Here is a 25,687-nt window from a genome sequence, read left to right on the forward strand (position 1 = left end):
GGGGACCCACAATGTGGTTGCAGCTGAGGCCTCAGCTATTCCAACTAGGAGCTCTGGAATTAGGATGTCTCTCATTGTTGTCCCAAACAGGCAAAGGAGCCAGGCCTTTGTATTCCCAGATCAGCGTCCTTACTCTCTGCGTGGCCTCTGACCCTGAGTGAAGCAGGTTCTTTCTTTCTCTTTTTTTTTTTCAAATTTTTATTTTTTAACATTTATTCATTTTTGAGAGACAGAGGGAGAGGGAGACACAATCTGAAGCAGGCTCCAGGCCCTGAGCTGTCAGCACAGAGCCCGTTGCGGAACTCAAACCGACGAACCATGAGATTGTGACCTGAGCTGAAGTCGGATACTTAACCAACTAAACAGCACAGGTGCCCCTCTTTCTTCATTTTTTTTTTAAAGTTTATTTATTTATTTTGAGAGAGACCGAGCGCAAACGCGAGTGGGGGAGAGACAGAAGAGAAGTCAGAGAGAATCCCAGGCTGCCTCCGCGCTGCTCCATCTCAAGAACCATGAGATCACGACCCGAGCTGCAACCAAGTCTGACGCTCAACCTACTGAGCCCCCCAGGCGCCTGGAGTGAAGCAGTTCCTTGAAGCTGAGAGCAATGTCTAGTGAGGGAGGCAGATGTGAGCCTGCTGTATTGACCCAGAAGAGAGAATTTGAGTAGAGCGTCCCAATATCCATTCAAGGTCCCTTCCAGGTTTCCTGGTCTGACCGTCCTTGAGGTGAGGAAGCAGGCAGGTGACTGAGGGCAGATTGCCTTGTTCATATTAGAGATCTGTCTTGGACTGTGAGTCCTGTTTAGGACATCATGCCTCACGTTTTTGTCACCATACCAAATGGAAGGCTCTGGTTATACCCTTCCCTTTGTTAACTCTTAAAGAGCTGCTTCTCTCCTGACCTAGTCGTGAGTTATCCCCCTCCTTTCCAGTCGGTTTTTGTCCTTCTGGAATCCCTTTCATCTCTGTAGCAAGCAGCAGACAGAGTCAGAAGTGGTTTTTGAATGAGTGAACAAATTTACTTAAAATATATTCTCTTTCTTTCTGGAGAGACTGTGCTGGGCTGATGGGTACAACAACAGGAGATGGGAATCCTTAACACGCTGTAGTATGGTTTACTAAAGTTTCCATGCCCTACTCTACCCCAACAGAAAAGAATAGTGGTCTATCATAATTTTCCCTTATTATACTTAACTCAGTTCCCTAATGTGACTTTCTTCTCTTTCAATCTGTATTTGCATTTTTCTTGGTCAGTCTTGCCAGAGATATGGACTATTTTATTAAACATTTCGAAGAACCTCATTTGTTTTTATTAATCTTTCTCTCTTTTAGTCTCCATTCATTGACTTCTGTGTACTTTTACTAAATATCTTATAAACTTTGTGAAATTGAAATATGATGAACCTACCTCACACTTTTTTTTCTGGCTTGAACTGGGAAACTTTGAGGTTTAAAATTCATTTACTTGAAAGACTTTTCAGGAAACTTATTAATTTTAATGTGGCCAAATGTATCTTTTCTGAGTTTGTGCTTTGTGTGTCTTGTTTTAAGTATCCTTTTCTACTCAAAGGTCTATAAGATATTCACCTGTATTTTCTGGCAATTTAAAGTCTTGTTATTGACTCTTTTAGAGTTGTTTTTTGCGTATAGAGTGAGTTAGAGATACAATTTTCTTTCCATTATGTATAATCTTATTTTTTTCCAGCTTTGCCTATTGAATAGTACCCTCTTTCCCCACCAATCTGATATCTAAGCTCTGTTGTAAATAGTACTTTGTAGCTCCAAAGCTGTGTGGGTCTGTTTCTGTCTCACTATTCTCTTCCACTGGTCACTTTGTCTTTTCTTTATTAGTTTTAGACACTCTAAATTCTTTAGAAGATCTTAACTGCTAAAAGAGCAAATATGTGTTACCTTTCTTTTTTGGGAGGAAAATTCTTGACCTTTTCTCTCTTCCAGTTGCATTTTAGAGTCAGCTACTCTGAATTTTGTTTGCATTTGCATTGACTCTGGATCAATTGGAGGAGAATTAACATTTTTATACTATGAAGTTTTCATAAATGTGAACATAGCATCTCTCAATGTATACATCTCTCAATGTAAGTCCTCTTTAATGTCCCTTAATAAAGTTTTATAATTTTTCTATAGAGATTTGCATGCTTTGGGTTAGATTAATTTCTAGGTTAATTAAAAGTTGACATTTTCTGATTCTGTTGTGAAAGGTGTCTTTTAAACTATATATTCTCATTTTTTTTAAATTTTTTTTTAACGTTTTTATTTATTTTTGGGACAGAGAGAGACAGAGCATGAACGGGGGAGGGGCAGAGAGAGAGGGAGACACAGAATCGGAAACAGGCTCCAGGCTCTGAGCCGTCAGCCCAGAGCCTGACGCGGGGCTCGAACTCATGGACCGCGAGATCGTGACCTGGCTGAAGTCGGACGCTTAACCGACTGCACCACCCAGGCGCCCCGATATTCTCATGTTTTTATTGCTGATATATAGAAATGCAGTTGCTTATATATTAATTTGACTTTCAGCTGTCTTAATAAATTCTATTATTTCTACTAATTTGTATGAAGATTCTTTTGGATTTTCTAAGATTTGTTTGAAGTAGTAACTTAAAATCTTCACACATATCATACGTATGTAATTTAATACATTTTCACAAATTGAACGCACCTAGATCAAGACACAGCATTATCAGCACTCCAAATGGCTTTTCTATATACTCCCATTCTTTCCCCCTCTTTCCAGGGATAACCACTATTCAGACTTCCACCCCATAGATAAGTTTTGTCAATTTTTGTACTCCATGTAAATGAAAAATATTTTTTATATCTAGCTTCTTTTGTCAATCTTATGTTTATAATGCTCATCTCTATTTTTTTTTTTTTTAATTCTTACTGCTACATAGAATTCCACTGAACAAACATTGTACTATTCTTCTGTTGAAGGGCATCAGGTAGCTTCCAAGTTTGGGCTATTATGAAGAGTGCTTCTATCAACGTGGTTAGTACATGTTTTTTGGCGAAGATAATACATACATTTCAGTTGGGTATAAATGCAGCAGTGGAATTGGTGGGTCACAGAGTATGCATGGTAGGCAGAAGGCTAAGAATTCTAGGATGGCCCCAGTGACTTCTGTCTCATGGTGTTATTCTCATAATGATGTTATATTACATGGCAGAAGGGATTTTGAAGATGTAATTAAGGTTACTAATCAGTTGACAACAAATGAAGCCAAAATTAGAATTGGGCTGAAGGAATGTTGAAGGACACCAGCAGCTTCTGCTATGCTAAATAAGAATTCAAGGCTGGTGCTTGGTTTTTTCTGTTTTTTGTTTTTGTTTTTTGTTTTTCCTTTCAGTACTTCGAAAGTACCAGTCTGTTGTTTTTTGGTTTGCATGATCTGTTGAAAAGTCAAATTATTCTTATTTTTTCTTTAAAAAAATGTTTGCCTTTTTTTTTCCGTATTTTGGAACACTTTCTCTTTAGATTCTGTTTCCATTAGTTTTATTATGATATACTTAGGCAAGGTTTTCTTTATTTATTCCAGGAGGTTTGTAGGTTCTTTTATATCTGTATCTTGGTATCTTTCACAAATTTTAAGAAATTCTCAGCCATTATCTGTTCAAATATTATTGCTGCCCCATTCTACTTCTTTCTGGGACTCCAGCTACACACTGTATTCTTATCACTATATCTCTAGGTCTCTCTCCTAGTTATTAGTTGCAATATAACAAATCATCTCAAACTAGTGGTATAAAATAACAACCATTTTACTCATGGATTCCTTGGGTCAGGAAGTTCTATAGGACATAGTGGGAATGGTTTGTCTTTGCTACATCATGCCTGGTGCCTCAGTGAGGGGTAACTTGAATGCTGGAGGCTGGAATCATCTGAATGCTTTTTTACTTAGTGCCTGCATTGGGATACCTTAAAGGCTCAGCTCAGCCTGAGACAGTCCACCAGAGCACCTACATGACCTCTGCATAGGGCTTGGACTTCTCATACATGGCAGTTGGGTTCCAAGAGGAAGTACCTCGGGAGGGAGCATCTAGAAAGTAAGCATTCTAATAGAAACATCAGAAGCTGCATGGCCTTTTATGGCCTAGCCGTGGAAAGGCACATAACATCACTTATGCCATATTCACAAGCTCAAGGTTCTGGTCACTAATTCCAGCGTGGGGGTGGTGAGGAAGGGGTTTCCACACCACCAAGCAAGTCTCTGACACCAGCCAGATGTCCTACAATTCAACTTAATCCCAACACTGTCTACCTGGAGATAGTGTCAGGTCCCACAAGTAGGGGCTCAGGTCTACAAACTGCCTTTCACTTTAGATGCCACTGTGAGTCCAGGTGAGTCCACCTGTGCTTCCAACCAACTGGCTATGAAGCAGAAGTTACCACGACTCCCTCTTTGGCTTTGATTAATTTTCCAGAGTGACTTACAGACCTCAGGAAATCCATTTTTCTCATTAGGTTGCCAATTTATTACAGGAGATATCGAAGGGTACAAATCCACAACCGGAGGAAGACATCCATAGGGTGAGGTCCCCAAAAAAGGATCTTTCGTTCCCACGGAGGTTAGGCCCAGGACAGTGGCTCGTGGAAGTGTTCCGTTTCCCCAACCAATCCTGTGATCAAATGGTTGGTTCTTCTGGCACCCACCCCCCAGCTTTAGGCAAGGTCCGGGAATCACTGACTTAACACGACCAGACTTCACAACTCTTCTCACTCAGGAGATTTTAAGGGGTTGACAGCTATGGGTCAGGATGGAAGGAAGATCAAATATGTATCTCCAATTGTAAATCACAATACCACAGGCCCCCCTAGATTCAAAGGCAGTGGACTTACATCCTTACCTCTTGGTGGATAGAGCATCAATAATTGTAGGATCATATTTTATTTTATTTTTTAAAGTTTATTTATTTTGAGAGAGAGGGAGAGAACAAGCCGGGGAGGAGCAGAGAGAGAGAGAGAGAGAGAGAGAGGAAGACAGAAAATCCCAAGCAGGCGGTCAGCACAGAGCCCAAAGTGGGGTTCCAGCTCACTTACCAGGAGATATGACCAGAGCCTGAGCTTAACCAACTGAACCACCCAGGTGCCCTGATACTCAACAGATCTTAATACTTAAAGTATCTTAATAGATACTAAGAAGGAAATTCACAAATTCAGCACTCATTCTTGACATGGTTAAAAAAATTAAAATATAATTGACAGCTATTTTCTTTATATATATATTTTTTTTCTTTACATATATATGTATATATATATATATTTTCTTTATATATATGTATGTGTATATATATGTATATATATGTATACGTATATATATATATGTATATGTATATATATATATATACACATACACACACACATATATATATAATGTTTATTTTTGAGAGAGAGAGAGAGAGTGAGTCAGGGAGGGGCAGAGAGAAAGGCAGACAAAAAAATCTGAAGCAGGCTCCAGGCTCTGACCTGTCAGCACAGAGCCCAATGCAGGGTTCGAATTCACAAACTGTGAGATTATGATCTAAGACGAAGTCGGACACTGACTGAGCCACCCAGGTGCTCCACACAGCTATTTTCTTAACACAAGACTTAGTGATGTTTTCCTACTAACATCAGGACCAAAATGGAAATGCCCAGTGGAAATGGATAAGATCAGCCAACGGAAATGGGTAAGAGGCATAAGAATTAGAAAGGAAGAGGGAATATGCCTGGGTAATATACCTGGAAACACTGCAAAAATTAATTAAAAAGTTAAATTCCAATAATATGAGAATTTAGTAAGATAGCAGGATATTAACTAATGCACAAAAATTCGTGGCCTTCAATAAAAAGAAAACAGTTAAGGGGCGCCTGGGTGGCGCAGTCGGTTAAGCGTCCGACTTCAGCCAGGTCACGATCTCGCGGTCCGTGAGTTCGAGCCCCGCGTCAGGCTCTGGCCTGATGGCTCAGAGCCTGGAGCCTGTTTCCGATTCTGTGTCTCCCTCTCTCTCTGCCCCTCCCCCGTTCATGCTCTGTCTCTCTCTGTCCCAAAAATAAATAAATGTTGAAAAAAAAATTAAAAAAAAAAAAAAAAAGAAAACAGTTAAATGGAATAATGGAAAAGAGGATGCCACTTACCTACAGAGGATGCCAAAATACCTACAAATAAACTGGGGATCATGGGTGGCTTTTCTAATTTGCACAAAGCCATCACGGTGTTCTTGTTTCATTGGCTATTTCTCTGCCTGATAGCTACATGGCTTACTCTCACTTGCTCTCTACCTCTTTTTTCCAGGTCCCTTTTTTGGCGAGGCCTATCCTAACCATCCCACTTAAATTGCTCATTTCTGTCCTTCATTGGCACTCCTAGTCCCCCCCCCCACTCTTTTTTTTTCCTCCACTCATCACTTTCTAACGTACTATATACATATTATGTCCACTATACCTTGTCTGCCTCCCTTCGAAGTATGCTGCTCAAGTAGGGAAATTTTGCCCTTTAAAACAAGTTTTGGGGGGACACCTGCGTGATTCAGTAGGTTAAGTGTCCGACTTTGGCTCAGGTTGTGATCTCGCGGGTTGTGGGTTTGGGCCCCCCGTGGGGCTCTGTACTGACAGCTTGGCGCCTGGAACCTCTTTGGATTCTGTCTCCCTCTCTCGCTACCTCTCCACCACTCATGCTCTGTCTCTCTCTGTCTCTCAAAAATGAATAAGCGTTAAAATAAATTCACTAATAAAAATTTTCAATACCTAGAATGGTACTTGGAATGTAGGAAGCACTCAAAAAAATTTTTTTTAAAGTAAATGAATGAGATTGGAGATTGTCAAAGAATGGTGAGAGGGAGCATGTGGACTGGAGCTTCCTATTCAAGAAGAACTTCTACTTAAGAATTTTGTTATTTCTGGGGCGCCTGGGTGGCTCAGTCGGTTGAGCGTCCGACTTCGGCTCAGGTCACAGTCTCGCGGTCCATGAGTTCGAGCCCCGCGTCGGGCCCTGTGCTGACAGCTCAGAGCCTGGAGCCTGCTTCAGATTCTGTGTCTCCCTCTCTCTCTGCCCCTCCCCCGTTCATGCTCTGTCTCTCTCTGTCTCAAAAATAAATACAAAACATTAAAAAAATTTTTTTTTAAAAAGAATTTTGTTATTTCTAGATGAGGTTATATTTGTAGTCATTGAGACACAGGACAGAAATAGAAAGACTTTCATTGTAGAACTTGTACACTTTGTCCCATTACTGGGTGTCACACACTATAGACCTCCATGAATTAATGCCTTTTATTAATCCTGTGATTATTTGTGGATAGGTGAATTGTGTTACACTGCATTTTGTGTATTAAACGCTTTAATTGGTTTAATGTAAACATTTAAATTTTTGTAATGTTTTTATTTTATTTTTGAGAGAGAGACAGAGTGAGAGCAGGGGAGGAGGGGCAGAGAGAGAGAGGGAGACACAGAATCCAAAGCAGGCTCCAGGCTCCGAGCTGTTGGTGCAGAGCCTGGTGCGGGGCTTGAACTCACCAACTGTGAGATCATGACCTGAGCTGAAGTCGGATGCTCAACCAACTGAGCCACCCAGGGGAGCCTCAGTGTAAACATTTTAAAATATGCCATGGTTTTGGTAATCTTGCTTTGGCATGTCTTTATTTAAAAAAAGTTTTTTAAGTTTGTTTGTTTATTTATTTAGAGAGAAAGCATGTGTGTGCCAGTGGAGGAGGGGCAGAGAGTGAATCCCAAACCGGCTCCATGCTGTCAGCATAGAGCCTGATGTGGAGCTCGAACTCATGAACCGTGAGGTCATGACCTGAGCTGAAATCCAAAGTCAGATGCTTAACCAACTGAGCCACCCAGGGGCCCCAGCATGTATTTATTTTTAAATTTATACGTGTCTTTCTTGACTTACAGTAGGGTTACATCTTATGCTGAAGATATTGTAAGTCAGAAATGTGTTTAATAGGGGTCGCCTGGATGGCTCAGTCGGTTGAGTGTGGGACTTTGGCTCAGGTCCTGATTTCATGGTTTGCGAGTTCGAGCCCTGCATCAAGCTCTCTGCTGTCAGCCCAAAGCCAGCTTCAGATCTTCTGTCCTCCTCTCTCTCTGCCACTCCCCCACTCTCTCTCTCTTTCTCTCTCAAAGATAAACATTGTAAAAGTGTGTTTAATACACTTAACAATACACTAACATCACAGCTTAGCCTAGCCTCCCTTAAATGTGCTCAGAACCCTCACATTAGACTATAGTTGAGCAAAACCATGTAATGCAAAGTCCATTTTTTCATAAAGGTTGACTATCTCATGTAATTTACTGAGTACTGCACTGAAAGTGAAAAATGGAGTGGTTGTGTGGGTGCAGAATGGTTGTAAGTGTGCCAGTTGTTCACCTTCGTGACAGTGCAGCTGACGGGGGGTGGGGGGGGGTGGAGGGGTTGCTGCAACTGCTGCCCCTGCCCAGCCTTGTGAGGGCATACCCTACCGTGTACCGCTAGCCTGGGGAAAGATCCAAATTCAAAATTCCAAGATGGCTTCTAGTGAATGTGTATCATTTTTGCACCATTGTAAAGTAGAACCATTGTAAGTTGGAGATATTCTGTACCGGGCACCTCAAGAAACGTAGCAGAAGTGGTCCAAGCTTTCCTTGATTTTTTTTTAAAGTTTATTTTCTTTTTGAGAGAGAGATGGAGACAGAGCTGGAGTGGCAGAGAGAGAGAGGGAGACTCAGAATCGGAAGCAGGCTCCAGGCTCTGAGCTGTCAGCACACAGCCCATGCGGGGCTCAAACCTAAAAGCTGTGAGATCCTAACCTGAGCTGAAGTTGAATGCTTAACCAACTGAGCCACCCAGGCACCACCAAGCTTTCCTTGATTCTTGAAAGGCCCTATTAGAGACCTACTGCTCACCTTATGCTGGAGCTCTGTGTCTTCTGAACTACTGTGGAGCCTTTTTGCTAAATTACGTTGCCTGCATCTTTAATTGCTCTGCCATTTGAGCTGTAGTTTAGAGATGATTTTTGCTACAAAGAGTTAAAATATCAGAGCATTTTAACCACTCGAAAATTTAGAAATAGGAATTTGAGACAAATTAGATTTTTCTAATAGAAATGTTCTGAGCCTAATGCCCTAAAGGGGAGTAAAGAAACCAATTAACTTTAATTTAAATAATCATGTCTTAAGTAGCAAATGAACCGAGTTCTATTGTTAAAGAACAACTGTATTAAATCCCTGAAAGGTTGGTTTCAAAATGGCATTAATGCAGTGGTTTCATGTTTTACTAATGAAGTAAGTTTCCATTGGTCACTGTGACTTCTGTTTGCTGGCATACTGGTCATTGTTACCGAGAGGAGCGGAGGGGGAAAGATTGAGAGCAAGGATAGGATAATTGTGTGAAATTGCCAGTGATGTTTCTCTTGCTAGTAACTTTTTTTTAAGCGACAAAGAGAAAAGCTAATACTTTTATTTTTGGGGGGAAAAGTATAAGAAAGTGTAAGAAAAGCTTGTTTTCTTATTCTAAAACTTATGTACATGGCATATGATTTTCTGTTTGTAGTTGCTATTTGAAAATAATGTATTTAAGATGACTGAGATCACTGTTCAGAACTACAATGACTTAAGTTTCAGCAGATGTTTATAAACAATAAGGCAACCATCAACAATGTATCAATAAGGTATATATTATACTAAAATCTGGCAGTGGGTTAATGCTGAAGATGCATTTTGGATGAGCTTATGTAATTAGAAAGAACATGAACTTGGCAGTTCATAGAACTTTGAGTTCTATGCTCAAAGGCTTGAAACTTTCTTCTTATGATTTCTCTATGTCTTCCTTCTCATGTGCTGCCTTTGTGACCTTAGGAAGTCAAGTTAACTTTGCAGAGACTGTCTTTTTATCTATAATAGGAGGATAATAATCTTATGTAATGGGTATGCTGGGAGAATTAACAGAGGTAAAGCATGTGATTGAGGCTAGCACACCTCAGTGGAAGCTTAATAAATAGTGGCCCTAGTATTGTTTTCTAGAAATGAAATGCTGCTTTGGCTCTCCTTTATTAACCAGTTTTGCATATCACACATCACTATCACATCTCGTGCTCTACTAATGTTTGCTGTATTCTTGGGGAAACCTTTTAATTTCCTTTTGGTACTTTGTAGACGAAGCCTAAAGAAGCCACTACAGAATTTACCAAAATGGAAAACAGCATGGTTTGACAGAAAAGGGCAAAAGAGTTTAAGGGTTGGTATATCAAAGCCTTGATTTTTCTGCAGATGCTTTTTCTTCAAAACAGTCCCTGCCTTGGCTGGCAAAATGACCTGTGCCTTGATTCAATTATTTATGCAAATCAAAACAATTTTTTCCCCCCTGGGAAGGACATGGTGAAATGATGCTATAGAAAGATCCCGTGCATATCCCTTATTGCTTGCTCCACCGCAATACTATTTTGTAGCAAGAGGAAAATGATTTGGCAGAATGCTCCCCCACCCCCACATAGAAAGCACATAATATCATGTTTGTGTTGAAAGTTTTTCTTCCAAAATGTCATAACCCCATACGAAAGAGAATTAAAATCCCGTTATTTTAATTTACATCTCGCCACAAGATAAGTAAAGTTATCATTGAAATTCTAATTAAATGGGATGATTGACTAAGGTAGCACATCAAAGAAGAGAAGTGAATATGATAAGTCAAAGACTTATTAATTAGTCTGCGTGGAAGAAATTCCAGGGATGTCAAGCTGAGCCTGCTGCAAGGAGAAAAAAAGCAGACAAGAAAACGTTCGTTTCTTTGAAGTTAGGAACTGAGATAGTGATGGAGGTAATTGTGTCTGACTGGATCCAGTAATGAAGAGCTGTAAATCAGACCTCAGAATCGGAGGAAAGATTCAAGTAACGAATGTGGCTGCCCCCCCCCCCCCCCCCCCCCCCCCCGCTGCGAAGAAACAGAATACAGAACACACTAATTGACCCAGCCTATTTCCCAGTAGTTCTCTGTTATTATTTATTAATTTTTAATTTCTGAATTATTTACGTCCTGGGAAATTATTCTTGACAGCCTGTTAGGCGTGCCAGAGTTAATGGAGGATGAAAGGGTTGGTACCAGAATTAGCGGGGATGTAGTCACAGGCTACTGGATTTAATGATTTGGGAAAGAGAAATTGATTTCACACAGCGTGTCACTTTATACTACTTTAGGGATACACCAGCTATTTGATTAATTGAGGAATAACCAATTCAAAGTATATTTGAAGTGTAAATGAGTCACACTGCTCAGCTGTTTATTTTTCCCTCTTTCTGAGAGATCTGAATTTTCTTTTTTTTTTTTTTCAACGTTTTTTATTTATTTTTGGGACAGAGAGAGACAGAGCATGAACGGGGGAGGGGCAGAGAGAGAGAGGAAGACACAGAATCGGAAACAGGCTCCAGGCTCTGAGCCATCAGCCCAGAGCCCAGCGCAGGGCTCGAACTCACGGACCGCAAGATCGTGACATGGCTGAAGTCGGACGCTCAACCGACTGCGCCACCCAGGCGCCCCGAGATCTGAATTTTCTTGAAGCTGATGATTAAAAGCTGATGAAGACACACTCACATGCTTTGAGTGCACACCTGTTTGATTCGTATTACACTCAGAAGGGAAGAGAGCCCTGATGTACTAGAGAAAATATTTTCACTTTTCTTCTTCTTTCTAATCTCTTTCTGTGATTTCTTTACTCCGGTGTGTGGGATAGCAATAGTTGTAATCCGCATCCCTTAAGAACAGGGCTTAAGAAAAATCTTTCTTTTGTTTTACCGCCTGTCAGCAATGAGCGCAATCAGAGACAGTGCTTGCTCAATGAGCAGAGGGAACAAACAGAAGAAAAATGTATTAAAAGAAAACAGTGACTTTAATGAACAAAGGGAAGAAGATTAATCTGTTAGGAAAATGAGTGAGGCAGAAATACACCATCACCATCTAGCCTAAAAGTTCTGCATCGTTTACAGCCTCTCCCTTCCTGGCCAACCTCATCAGCCTTGGTGGGTCTACTCCTGCCATCTTTGTTCATCTCTCTTTGGCCTAATCCTCTTTCTGGTCTCCTTAAGTCAAATCTTCCTCTTCCACTGTAATCTACACCAGTGCTTCTCAAAGTTGAATGTGCAAACAGATCACTTGGGAGCCGTCGCTCCTCCGTGGGTTTAGATTCAGTGGGTCTGGGAGGCGAGCTGAGATTTGACATTTCTAATAGGCTCCCAGGTGAAGCTCATGCTCCTGGCCCTAGACCCGACTTTGAGCAGCCAGGTCCTACGGAACTCTGACAAACTCACGTTCTTTGAAACACTGCTTTCAACGATGTAATTTTCTCATTCAGAAACTGTAAGTGATTTTCAGTACCTATGATTAAAAACAGATTCCTTAGGGGCGCCTGGGTGGCTCAGTCGGTTGAGTGTCCGACTTCAGCTCAGGTCACGATCTCACAGTCCGTGAGTTCGAGCCCCGCGTCAGGCTCTGGGCTGATGGCTCAGAGCCTGGAGCCTGTTTCCGATTCTGTGTCTCCCTCTCTCTCTGTCCCTCCCCCGTTCATGCTCTGTCTCTCTCTGTTCCAAAAATAAATAAAAACGTTGAAAAAAAATTAAACAAAACAAAACAGATTCCTTAGCCTGGTGTTCGAGACCTTCCAAAGATGATCACAACTTGCCCTACTGGACACATACTACGTTTCCCAGTACTTAATGTACTTATTTCTCCCTCTGCATATACAAGATTGCAAGTTCTGTAAGGATGGGGACCGTACTTTATCTTTGTAGCCTTCCTAAGTGCAGCTGAAATATCTAACAAATAATTTCATTAAACTGAACTGTGAGAATGTTCCCTCCATAGTCATTCCTATCCTTGTAAACTTGTAGCGTTTTGAGAGCACGCACAAGTGAGGGGCAGAGAGAGAGAGAGAGAGAGAGAGAGAGAGAGAGAGAGAAGTGGGGCTCACCAGATGCGGGGCTTAGGCTCACTGGATGTGGGACTCAAACTCAGGAACCATGAAATCATGACCTGAGCCAGAAGTCAGATGCTTAAGGACTGAGCCAGCCAGGTGTCCCACCCTAATTTTTTTTTTTTTTTAAATCAAAACTCCTCTTGATAGTTCTTGTAACTATTACAGGTCCAAGCATCATTACCTGAGAATCTGGACTGCCTTGAACTCTGAGGAACTTACTGTTCTATCTTGACTTTGCATATATTCATTTTCCTCTCTGAAGGATTTAAAAATCATTAAAGCCTTCCCTGTTCAACCACAATTCCCACTCTACTTGCCCCATACCCATTTTTCAGCACTGTACTAGTTCTCAAACCTTTGCTCCTCCCTGTCTTAGATTGCACAAGAGTGAGGCTCCACAATGTATTTAACAAACTTACCCCAGTACCAAAATTGTTCTCAAGTTCTTCCCCCTTCCTTTCTATTCTTTTTCTCTGTCTTTTCCTCTTTGTGTATCTCATACCCTTGCCCTGCTGTACTTTCTATCCTTAACCCCTACACCATACCAAATCTGGAGGGAAGAAACATTTAAAAAATCTCCTAACCTTATATCGACTATAAAGCTTCAGACAAAAATATACCACAACAAGCAATTGTGTCATGAAATGCGTGGCAGAAATGTCCAAGAGTCTACAAATAAAGAAAGAGACAAAGAAAATTGTACTTTTTTTTTTTTTTTTTTTTTTAGGGGCAAGTAACAGAAGGCGACTCTTGCTAACAAGCAAAAAGAAAAGGATTCGAGGGCTACTCAAATAGAATTCAATAGAGTTGAATTTAGGTGAGTAAGAGTGTTACCCAATGAGAAACTAATTCCTTAGTGCACATGATGGGAGTACCTGCTTAGGTCTAGATCTTAATTTCTGTCCTAAGAACTGACTCACAGGTAGAGTAACCCAAAGAGGGAAAAGGATTGGAGCTGATCAATTCCCCTTGGGAAGTCTTGTTATCAATTCCTATGTGCCCAGAGCCATCTTGGTTCCAGGTCTTCCTGAGTCCTGGCTGTTCAGCTTTTTCTTCAACTGATTTTTATCAGTGTCAGCCAGAGAACTATGTGATACAGGAGACATTTAAAATAGCAGGGGCTCATAGAGTTTTGTTCATCAACCACATGGTGTAGCAGAAATAAATTTTATACAATCTACAGGGACAAATCCTTAGTCACTCAATACCTAAACATTTCACCTTTATGCCTTTACTCAAGGTTTCCCATCAGCCTAAGATGTCATCCGCCCTGCTGCTCTCCTCACTCCCCAGGGCCTACTCTTTTCTTATTTTTTAAAAAAAATTTTAATGTTTATTTATATTTGAGAGAGAGAGAGAGAGACTGTGCATGAGTGGGGGAGGGGCAGGGAGAGAGGAGACACAGAATCCCAAGCAGGCTCCAGACTCTCAGCTGTCAGCTGAGAGGGCTCGAGCTCACGAGCTGTGAGATCATGACCTGAGCCGAAGTCAGACAGTTAAATGCTTAACCAACGGAGCCACCCAGGTGCCCCTATTTTTTTTTTTCTTTTTCTTTTTTTTTTTAATTTTTTTTTTCAACGTTTATTTATTTTTGAGACAGAGAGAGACAGAGCATGAACAGGGAGGGGCAGAGAGAGAGGGAGACACAGAATCGGAAACAGGCTCCAGGCTCTGAGCCATCAGCCCAGAGCCCGACGCGGGGCTCGAACTCTCGGACCGGGAGATCGTGACCTGGCTGAAGTCGGACGCTTAACCGACTGCGCCACCCAGGCGCCCCTATTTTTTTTTTTTTTAACACTAGTATTGTCTACAGTTAGTCTAAGTTTTATTATGAAAAAAATTCCACATACATCAAAATTAAAAGAATTGTACAATGAAACTCACCTATCTTCCACTGGGATTCAATAGTTGTTAACATTCTACTATATTAGCTTTACATATTTTCTTTTTTTTTTAATTTTTTTTTTAACGTTTATTTATTTTTGAGATAGAGAGAGACAGAGCATGAATGGGGGAGGGTCAGAGAGAGGGAGACACAGAATCGGAAACAGGCTCCAGGCTCTGAGCTGTCAGCACAGAGCCTGACGCGGGGCTCGAACTCATCAACTGCGAGATCGTGACCTGAGCCGAAGTCGGACGCCCAACCTACTGAGCCACCCAGGCGCCCCGATGCTAAACATTTTTAGAGAGACTACCTCTTAGGAGATGTTGTGTGCTTCTCATTGCATCATCTCAGGAGTCACACTACATCTGTTGTCTCACTATTAGTGATGCTAAGTTTGATCATTTGGTGAAGGTATTGATCACTTGGTGAACCCAAGTCTTGGGTATCACTGGACCCAAAGATCACTCCATTTTTAAGTTAAAAATTTCACCGACTGTTTTTCAATCCCCAGACCAAATGTGATACTTTAATCTCTTCCCCTTATATATTTTTTAATTAAAAAAAAAATTTTTAATGTTTATTTATTTTTGAGAGAGAGAGAGACAGAGCGTGAGTGGAAAAAGAGAGAGACGGTGACACAGAGTCCCAAGCAGGCTCCAAGCTCTGAGCTGTCAGCACAGAGCCCAATGTGGGGCTCGAACCCACGAACTGTGAGATCATGACCTGAGCCGAAGTGAAACCCCTAACCGACTGAGCCACCCAGGAACCCCATGTATTTTTTTTTATTTTTTAAAAATTTTTAAAAATAATCTCTATGCCCAATGCGAGACTTGAACTCACGACTCTGAGATCAAGAGTAGTAAACTCTGCTGACCAAGCCAGCCTGATGCATCCCATTGTGTATTAATTATCCCTTATTTTGTTAACAATATCTATATCGTACTGCTTTTACCTTGTATTGTGGTAAAAGTTTTGACATATGTTTTTCCTGCTAGATGGCGAAATCCTTGAGGGGAAGGTTGATATTTTATTCATTTATCGTTTTTAAGTTTATTCTGAGGAAAGAAGCTATAAATGTATAAATAAAATACATTTCATTTATATTTGAAACCCTAATGTCCAACACATAGAAGACTGTTTATAAGGTATGATTGAGCCTTGGCCGCTCCATCCTTCAGGATGGTCTATCAGTGAATGAAATGACTTTGAATTTACTCATTTGTCATAAATTGTTTTCAATGACCTTTGGAACCACAGTTTCAAACAAATGGAAGATCCATTTTGAACAGTGGAATCTGGAGGATACCCCTAAAGATCCATGGCCATTCATTGTTGATCAAGCCCCTACACAAGTCTTATATTGAGAGGATTATTTTACTGGGTTCTGGGTTAAAAGTGGTTCAGATAATGACACCAGGTAACTGTCTGAAACGAACAGGCAGATTTTAATCTATACCAATTCTAAAAGACTCGCTGAGAGCAACCTCCTTAAGAAAAGGCAGTCAAAGGAAGTTCCAGTGGCAGTATATACTCATATTACTTAAAAGGCAAAATAAAGCAAAGGGAAACCATAGAAAGCCTTTACTGAGATGTTTCTAGCTGATACCAACATAGGAATGGGGAATTATTTAAACTTTTAGTTACTAAGGAATATTAGAAAGCAAAAAACAGTATGGTTCTGGTGTAGAAATAGACCAATGGAGCAGATTGCAAAGTTCAGAAGTACATCTTTGTGTATATGGGAATTTGATATTTGATCAATGTGGTGCCACAAAAAATGGAAAAGGGTGCCTTGTTTGGTATATGGTGTTAGGAAAACCAGCTCATCACTTGGAGAAAAACCTGGGCTTTTGACTTATACCACACAAAGATGAATTCTAGGTGAATTAAAAACCTAACTGAAAAGGTGAAAATACAGAGTGACTAGAAGAAAAAGAAGAATATATTTGTGAAGTTTATTACATCATAATTCATAAATCGAAAAAATTATGATTTAACTATATCAATATTAAGGCTTTTGTTGTTGTTCAATTAAGGATACCAAAAACAGAGTTAACAGGGAGAGAATAATTGTAGCATCAAAACGAATATCATTGCTGTCCACTAAAAATATAATGGGAACCATATATGTAGCTTAAAATATTCTAGTACTTTTAAATCACATTTAAAAGTAAAAAAAAGAAGTGAAATTAATTTTGGTAGTATATTTCACCCAATAATCTCAAAATATTGGTATATCAATATGTAATCTAAAAAGAAAATTGTTAATGAGATATTTAAAATTTTTTCTATACTAAGTGCTTGGAATCTGGAGTGTGTTTTATACTTGTAGAACATCTCAGTTTAGATGATAAATGTTCATTGGAAGTACACTATATACATTTGTATTTCATAAAAAGTTGACTCACATGCCCCAGTTATTCCAAACATACTTAAAATTTTTCCAAAAAATAAATACATTAAGTTCCAAAAAATATTTTCCTTTAATATTTGCATTCATGTTGACAAAAATGGTTTATCTTTAGAAGAATTGATTTGACATTGAAACAAAAGCGTATCAGTTTAGAATGCTACGTTAATCCAAGTTAAGTAAATTCACTAACTGTTGTGTCTACTTAATATTACTGACGTCGAGTCCAAAGGGGTATTGCATAATTTGAAAAGTAACTCTAAATTTACTACCATAACAAAGCATTCTTCAAATTTTTTCTCGTGTGTTCTTTTTCTTTTTTTGCAATCAAATTATGTAATGCCATTGATTACAGTTAGAATCTTCTGCACTTCGATTCATATTAGAAAAATGTGTAAAATAATAATTATCGATTTGTATGGTGAAGATATCTAGCTAATCAGTTTTAGACTTTTTTAAAGGATAAATATTTTTTAAAGTTTATTTATTTTGAGAGAGAGAGAGAGAAAGAGAGCAGGGGAGGGGCAGTGAGAGAATCCCAAGCAGGCTCCCTGCTGTCAGCACAGAGCCCAAGGCAGGGCTTGATCCCACGAACTGTGAGATCATGACCTGAGCCAAAATCAAGAGTAGGATGCATAACCAACTGAGCCACTCAGGCGCCCCTCTTTAAGAATTTTAAATTTAGCTAATTCATATGTAGTTTGATATCTATGGGAAAATATAAATCACACTGTTATTTTCTGCCTTAGATTATCAAATATTTAGCAAGCATTCCTTCTGTTTCAGAAAAATCTTAAGTTGGACCTAATAGTATCTTACATTTTTTTCCATGACTCTATCAACAAGCACTGACAACAAACACTGACAAGATCACAAGAATCATAATCTTCTATTTCTTTCAACAGTTCCTTAAGTTGGAAATGATTCATATAATTTGTACATATATACCAATAACTTTTAAACAAGTATGCCCATAACACTTTTCATAGTGTCTGCTTCAAACAACTGAGCACAAATATTTTCAATATATTATACTTTGGAATGAAGCAGTAATGAATGGAACAATAGCCCCTTGTTTTAAAATTCCAAAAAATTTGGATTGTTGGCCTAATAGAAATGGACCACCATGTGTCATGTTAGAAACACAATTTTTATGTCTAGCTGAAATTCTTCTTTGAAGGTTATAAAAGATTTAAAAATATCTGCACCACGAATTCATTTCCCCCTCTCTAATTTGATAACATTTCATAATTTTGGAAGTCCTTTGAGAAACAAATATACCAAAGTATTGATGGACAATATCTCTTCTGTGACATGACCCATGTAAGGCTAAAAAACGAAGTTACAATATTTCAAATTATGAATCAATTGATCTTTGATATTATTAAGAAGTCTGTGGGCAATTGTTTGGTGGCTTAGTTGAGATCTTTCACTTTTTGTAGAATATCTTTTAGTCTTTGTTTATAATTTTCTTTATAATTTTCTAGCAAAATTTCCATTACTGAAATCATTTCTTTTACGACGGTGTCTAAAAATGCTTTTCTATCGATTGATTGATGGATGTAAGAATCCAAAACATTTTGTAGCCGATTAAAATTATAAGCTCAGATTCTATTATAAGCCATTAAGATTTTTTTGTTGTTGCTGGACATTTAATTTCCCCTTCAAGCTAATTTCCTTGATACATTTTTACTATCAAGAGGAAATTTCTTACCAAATTCACCATCTATTTGCTTAAAATATCATCCAATTTATTACTTGAATTTTTTTTGTATAAAACGAATAGTTTGCTTGATTTTCTGGTGCTGCAGGAAATTTCAGTTTCCATTCATTGTAAATTTGTGACATACTTCTAGTCTTTAAAAAAAAATTTTTTTTTAACGTTTATTTATTTTTGAGACAGAGAGAGACAGAGCACAAACGGGGGAGGGGCAGAGAGAGAGGGAGACACAGAATCGGAAACAGGCTCCAGGCTCTGAGCCATCAGCCCAGAGCCCGCCGCAGGGCTCGAACCCACGGACCGCGAGATCGTGACCTGAGCTGAAGTCGGACGCTTAACCGGCTGAGTCTTTTTTTTTTCAATTGGCCTAGCTATTGTACTACTCTTTGTATCTCCACTTGATTCTGCATCAGAGTATGCTTTTATTTTATGCTTAACATAGATTCATTTATTTTTAAGCTAGAAAAATGATCTAATTATATTAGAATTAGTATAATAGGTAGTTAAATCTAATTAACTCTCAGGCAAAGGAAAACGAGGAGAATCTGTTGCCAGCAGACCTGCCTTTAAAGGATGGTTAAGGGAGATTCTCTAAAAGTAGAGGTAACAGCTGGCCTAGAACTTCAGATGAGAAGAAAGAACAATGGAATGGGTAAAAACAGGGGTAAGCATAATAGACTGTTTCTTCATCTTGGGAGTTTTTTAAATCATGTTTGATATTTTGTATCAGTTTTCTGTGTTGCTGCTGTTAACAAATAACCACAAATATAATGGCTTAAACAATGCAGATTTGTTTTCTTACCGTTCTTAAGGTCAGAAGTTTAAAATGGGTGTCACCGGGCCAAAATCAAGGTGTCCTCAGCACTGTATTCCATCTGGAGACTCTAGAATAGAGTCCGTTTCCTCATCTTCAAGGCCAGCAGTGTTGGCCAAGTCTTTCTCACACTGCCATTTCTCTGATTCTCTCTTCTGCCTCCCTCTTGCACTTTTAAGGATTTTATGACTGCAGTGCCCTCACCTTGATAATCTAGTATAATATCTCCATTTTAAGGTCAGCAAATTAGCAACCTTAATTTCATCTGCTACCTCAATTCCCCTTTGCCAGGTAACCTAATGTATTCACTGGTTCTGGGGAGTAGGTTACGGGCATCGTTGAGGCAGGGGACATTATTCTCCCTACCACAGCATTTACTATTGTATCATCAGATGTGGTGCTTCGTGTATGTAGAGGAAATACTTAGGACATTTACATTTAAAAGGAGGGATAAGTTATGATGAGAAAAAAGCCAATTCCAAAGGTTATATACTATATTTTTCCATTTATATAACGTTTTTAAAATAGAAAGTATTTAGGAATGGAGGGCATATTGCCAGGGCAAATGGTTGCCAAGAGTTAGGGATTAGGGAGTGGGTGGAAGGGAATCAATAGGTTATAAAAAGGCAACATACACGACCTTTGTGATTTTGGAACTGTTGAATATGCTAACTGTGGTGGTGGATACATGAACCTACACAGGTGGTAAAATTATATTAAACTTAATACATAAACACACACACATAGACACACATAGACACATGAATATCATTAAAACTAAGAAATCTGAATGTGATCAGCGAGGTGTGTCAATTTCAATATCCTGGTTTTGATGTAGGGACTTCAAAGTCAGTGTGTATCTAGAGCACTGAAATTTTTCTAAGTTAATTATTTTTTGCAGGGGAGCGGGGAATGAGAAGTATTGGGTTTAATTTGTATATTAATCTCAGTGTCCTTGAAGATTGCAAGATATTTTAGGATATTGATAATTTCTTTAGTCTAGCATCTTAAAAAGTGGTTGATAGAGGCAGGAGGAAGATAGACGTGGTTACAACAGGGCAACATGTGGGACCTATAGTGTTGGAACTATACAGTATCTTGACTGTGGTGATGGATACATAATCCTGCACAGATGATAAAGTTGTGTGGAACTCATGATCTACAGACAGATACACACAAATATAAATGAGTCCAATGGGGAAATCTGAATACAATCTGTAGATTTTATTAACTTCCGTATCCTGGTTGCGATAGTTTTGTAAAATGTTACCATTGGGGGAAACTGATATCAGGACAAGACGTCTATCTCTCTTTTATTTATTTATTTTTTCTTTCAGATTTTCATTTAAGTTCAAGTTAGTTAACATATAATGTAATATTGGTTTCAGGAGTAGATTTAGTGATTCATCAGTCATGTGTAACATCCAGTGCTCATCATAACAAGTGCCCTCCTTAACACCCATCATGTATTTGGCCCATCACCCGCCTACCTCCCCTCCATCAACCCTGTTTGTTCTCTGTAGTTAAGAGTCTCTTATGGTTTGCCTCCCTCTTTTTTTTCCCCTTCCCCTATTTTCATGTGTTTTGTTTCTTAAATTCTACATATGAGTGAAATCATATGGTATTTCTTTTTCTCTGGCTGACTTATTTCAACTAGCACAATACACTCTAACTCCATCCACATCATTGCAAGTGGCAAGATTTCATTCTTTTTGATGGCTGAGTAATATTCCACTGTATCTATATACACCACGTCTTCAATGGACATTTGGGCTCTTTCCATAGTTTGACTACTGTTGGTAATGCTGCTATAGACATGGGGTGCATATGCCCCTTCAAATCAGTATTTTTGTATCCTTTGGGTAAAAACCTAGTAGTGCAATTGCTGGGTCATAGGCTAATTCTATTTTTAACTTTTGGAGGAACCCCCATACTGTTTTCCAGAATGACTGCATCAGTTTGCATTCCCACCAACACACCAACAGTGTAAGAGTATTCCCTCTTCTCCATATCCTCGACAACATCTGTTGTTTCCTATGTTGTTAATTATAGCTATTCTGACAGGTGTGAGGTGGTATCTCATCATGGTTTTGATTTGTATTTCCCTGATGATGAGTGGTGTTGAGCATCTTTTCATGTGTCTGCTGGATATCTGGATGTTTCTTTTGGAAAAATGTCTATTCATGTCTTCTGTCCATTTCTTTTCTCCCCCCCCTCCTTAATGTTTACTTTTGAGAGAGACAGAGAGAGAGAGAGAGAGAGAGTGAGCACAAGCCGGGGAGGGACAGAGGGAGTGAGGGAGAAATAGAATCCAAAGCAGGCTTCAAGCTCTAAGCTGTCAGCGCAAAGCCTGATGCAGGGCTTGAACCCACAAACTGTGAGATCATGACTGACCTGAAGTTGGACACTTAACCAACTGAGCCACCCAGGCATCCCTCTTCTTTCCATTTCTTAACTGGATTATTTGTCTTTTGGGGTGTTAGGTTTGATAAGTTCTTTATAGACTATGGATACTAACCCTTTATCAGATATGTCATTTGCAAATATCTTCTCCCATCTGTAGGCTGCCTTTTAGTTTTGATGATTTCTCTCTTCTTCTTTTTTTTTAAAAATGTTTTTAAATTTATTTTTGAGAGAGAGAGAGAGAGAGAATGTGAGCAGGGGAAGGGCAGAGAGAGAGAGAGAGAGAGAGAGAGAGAGAGACAGAATCCGAAGCAAGCTCCAGGCTCTGAGCTATCAGCACAGAGCCCAACGCGGGACTTGAACTCATGAACCACAAGATCATGACCTGAGCCAAAGTCGGCCGCTTAACCAACTGAGCCACCCAGGCTGCCCTTCTCTCTTATTTCTTACAACTGCATGTGCATCTACAATTATCTCAATAAAAATTTCAATCAGGAGAGGTGAGAGAGTAAGAGATCTAAAGGAAGTAAGGTTTCTATGCCTCTCCAAGTGACAAAATGTTGACACTGGTAGACTGTGACAAGTTATGCATGTGTATTATAACCATTAAGAAAACCGTGGCCACCATGAAGAAAAGTATACAAAAAAATACTCATAAATACTATAAAGAAATTAAAATGTAATTCTGAAAAATGTTCAAGTGATCCACAGGAAGACAAGAAAAGAGGAACAGCAGAAACAAATGGTAAACAAATAATAAAATGGCAGGCGTAAGCCCAACACATCAATAGTTACTTTAAATGTTGGTCTAAATGTACCCATTAAAAGACAGAGATTGGCAGGCTGGATAAATTTAATTACCAATTATTGTTTAAATAGATATCACTGTAACTCATGCTGTTTGCATAAAGTATTCAAATAGACGCATTAAAATATTCCATAATTGTGTAGAAAAAAAATCACTCAGACTTCCAGGATGAATCCATTGGCACTGGCTACATTGGTGATGTGTTTATGTATGATATAAGAGTGTGCCCAAAATATGCAGGACAATAATATAATAATACGATGTTACATGATTTAACGGTTAAAATGAAATGTACTTTCACCCTGAAGTAATATAAGTCAATTCAACTCACATTTCCTTGGCCAAAGCAGTATCTTGGCTACATCTGTCTTCAAGGTGAAGTGCAGTCTTACCATGTGCTGAGGAGTAAGACTGGAAATATTCGGTGGATAGTGCTATTGACTATCACAGATGCTGCATAAAGATGGTTTTTGTCATGTTCGTGAAGTAGGGGATTGAAAGCAATCTAGCTGTCCCAGAGGAGTGGAATGGCACTTTTAATTTTATATTTATTAAAGTTACCATTTATTGAAAGCTTAATCAACCACTCACTGTTCTAAGGTTCTGTATTTGTTAATTCATTTGATCAAGCTATACATGAAGTAGATATAATGATCTTTCTTTTTCTTGTGTTATACCAAAGGTGAGTAATTTGCCCAGGGCAAACCCTCTGAGGAATGGCAGAACTAGGACTCAACCTACTGTTGTCAAATTCCCTAACACATGCTCTTTTATCCGTTGTGCTGTATTGCTTCTTTTGGTTTGTTTGCCCTTTTATGGTTAAACATGGTGATGGAGGATGTTGTCAAAGCTTGTTTATTGAAGGAGACAGAAAGAGGAAGGAAGTAGGAAAAGAGAGGATTAAGAAGGGAGAAGAGAGAGTGGGGGACAGATAGAAATCCATGAGAAATGACTGCTAGAATGTGTGCTGTGGTTACTTCATAGGTCTCAATCCTATCAGAGCCCTAAGCTGTCTTTGTGCTCCTTTCTTCCAGATCCTTTGCTGGTGCTTCCCTGTGGCTGGACACAAACGTAGGAAATACGAATCTGAGATATACTCCATAAAGGTGAGCCTCCAATGACACAGTTAGGGTGCAGAAACAAATTCTTCCACACACCATGTCTTCCCCTTTCTTGGCTTTTTTCTTTCATTTTGATGGGAGCGTATCCTCTCTAGTTTCTTTTTTTTTTTTAATTTTTTTTTTAACATTTATTTATTTTTGAGACAGAGAGAGACACAGCATGAATGGGGGAGGGGCAGAGAGAGAGGGAGACACAGAATTGGAAGCAGGCTCCAGGCTCCAGGCTCTGAGCCATCAGCCCAGAGCCCGACGCAGGGCTCGAACTCACGGACCGCGAGATCGTGACCTGAGCTGAAGTCGGACGCTTAACCGACTGAGCCACCCAGGCGCCCCCTCTCTAGCTTCTTGAGAAAGAGTACATGGACATTAGCTTTTGAGAGCTTGCATATCTTTATGAAAATGTCTTTATTCTCCCCTCATATGAATGTCTTCATTCAAATTCCCTTCAATAGTTTGACTGAGTCTCCAATGGCAGGAATACTTTCCTTGAGAATTTTGAAGGTCTTTTTCTTTGTCTGGTTGCAATTGAGATATCTAAAGTCGTTCTGATTCCTGATCCTTTATATGTAACTGTTTTATGTAACTCTCTGGAAGCTTATAGGATCTTCTCTTGGTCCCCAGTGTTCTGAAATTTCACAATGATGTTCCTTGATATAGATCTACATGAATCTATTTGGTGGAGGGGGCACTTGGTGGGCCTACCAAATTACACAATTACATGTGTTAATTACTGAAATTTGGATGAATTGTTTTCTGGGAAAGTATACTCAAGACTTAGCATGAAGTACAATAAATAAAAAATTAGAAAATATTAATTCCATTTGTTTTCAATACAAAAATGAGAAAAACAAATCATTAATTCTATTATAACTGTTATGGGTACTTCAGGACTATAAAATGAGAATTTTGCCACGGGTCCCTTAGACTGACCTTAATTAACCTTCAACTTTTCTTTCTTCCTATTTTCTGTCTTTCCTTCCTTCTCTCAAACATGTTTCTTGATTCCCAGTATGTACAAGATTCTGAACCAGTGACTGGAGCTCTTGCTGTGAACAAGGCAGACATTGTCCCTGCCTTCTTGAAACTGTCTTTTGGCAGAAGGGACAAGGGCAAAACAAGTAATTACAACATGACTTATTGTGTTAAGAATATAAAAGAGGAGGATTTGCCCCAGTCTCAGCCGTAATGTTTGAGCCGAGGTCTGGAAGGGGCAAAAGATGTTGATTAAGCGAAGGGGGCCCAAGAAAGCCACCACACGTAAGTAACAGTGAGTGCGAATGCCCAGAGGCCTCTTTGGATGGCCAGAGGCAAGAGACGGGGGCAGATCAGAGATGAGACTGGGCAGAAAGCAGAGTGCATGTCACGCCTGGCTGTAATATTCTCCCAGAAAGAAAAGAACTCCCTACAGCAGAAACACAGGGCACTAAATTCACTTGCTTAACAAACACTTCAAACGGTCATCCTGCTGCAGTAGGACAGTACATTTCGAAGAAAACATTTTACTGGACACAAGTTTTCAAAAAGAGTATCTGTGTATACATTTTTCAATGGTTTTGACTTTTTAAAGAATCCTGGTGGGCTTTC

The sequence above is a fragment of the Herpailurus yagouaroundi genome, unplaced genomic scaffold (assembly GCF_014898765.1).
Source record: "Herpailurus yagouaroundi ecotype Mexico unplaced genomic scaffold, PumYag 28, whole genome shotgun sequence".
Classification (NCBI taxonomy): Eukaryota; Metazoa; Chordata; class Mammalia; order Carnivora; family Felidae; genus Herpailurus; species Herpailurus yagouaroundi.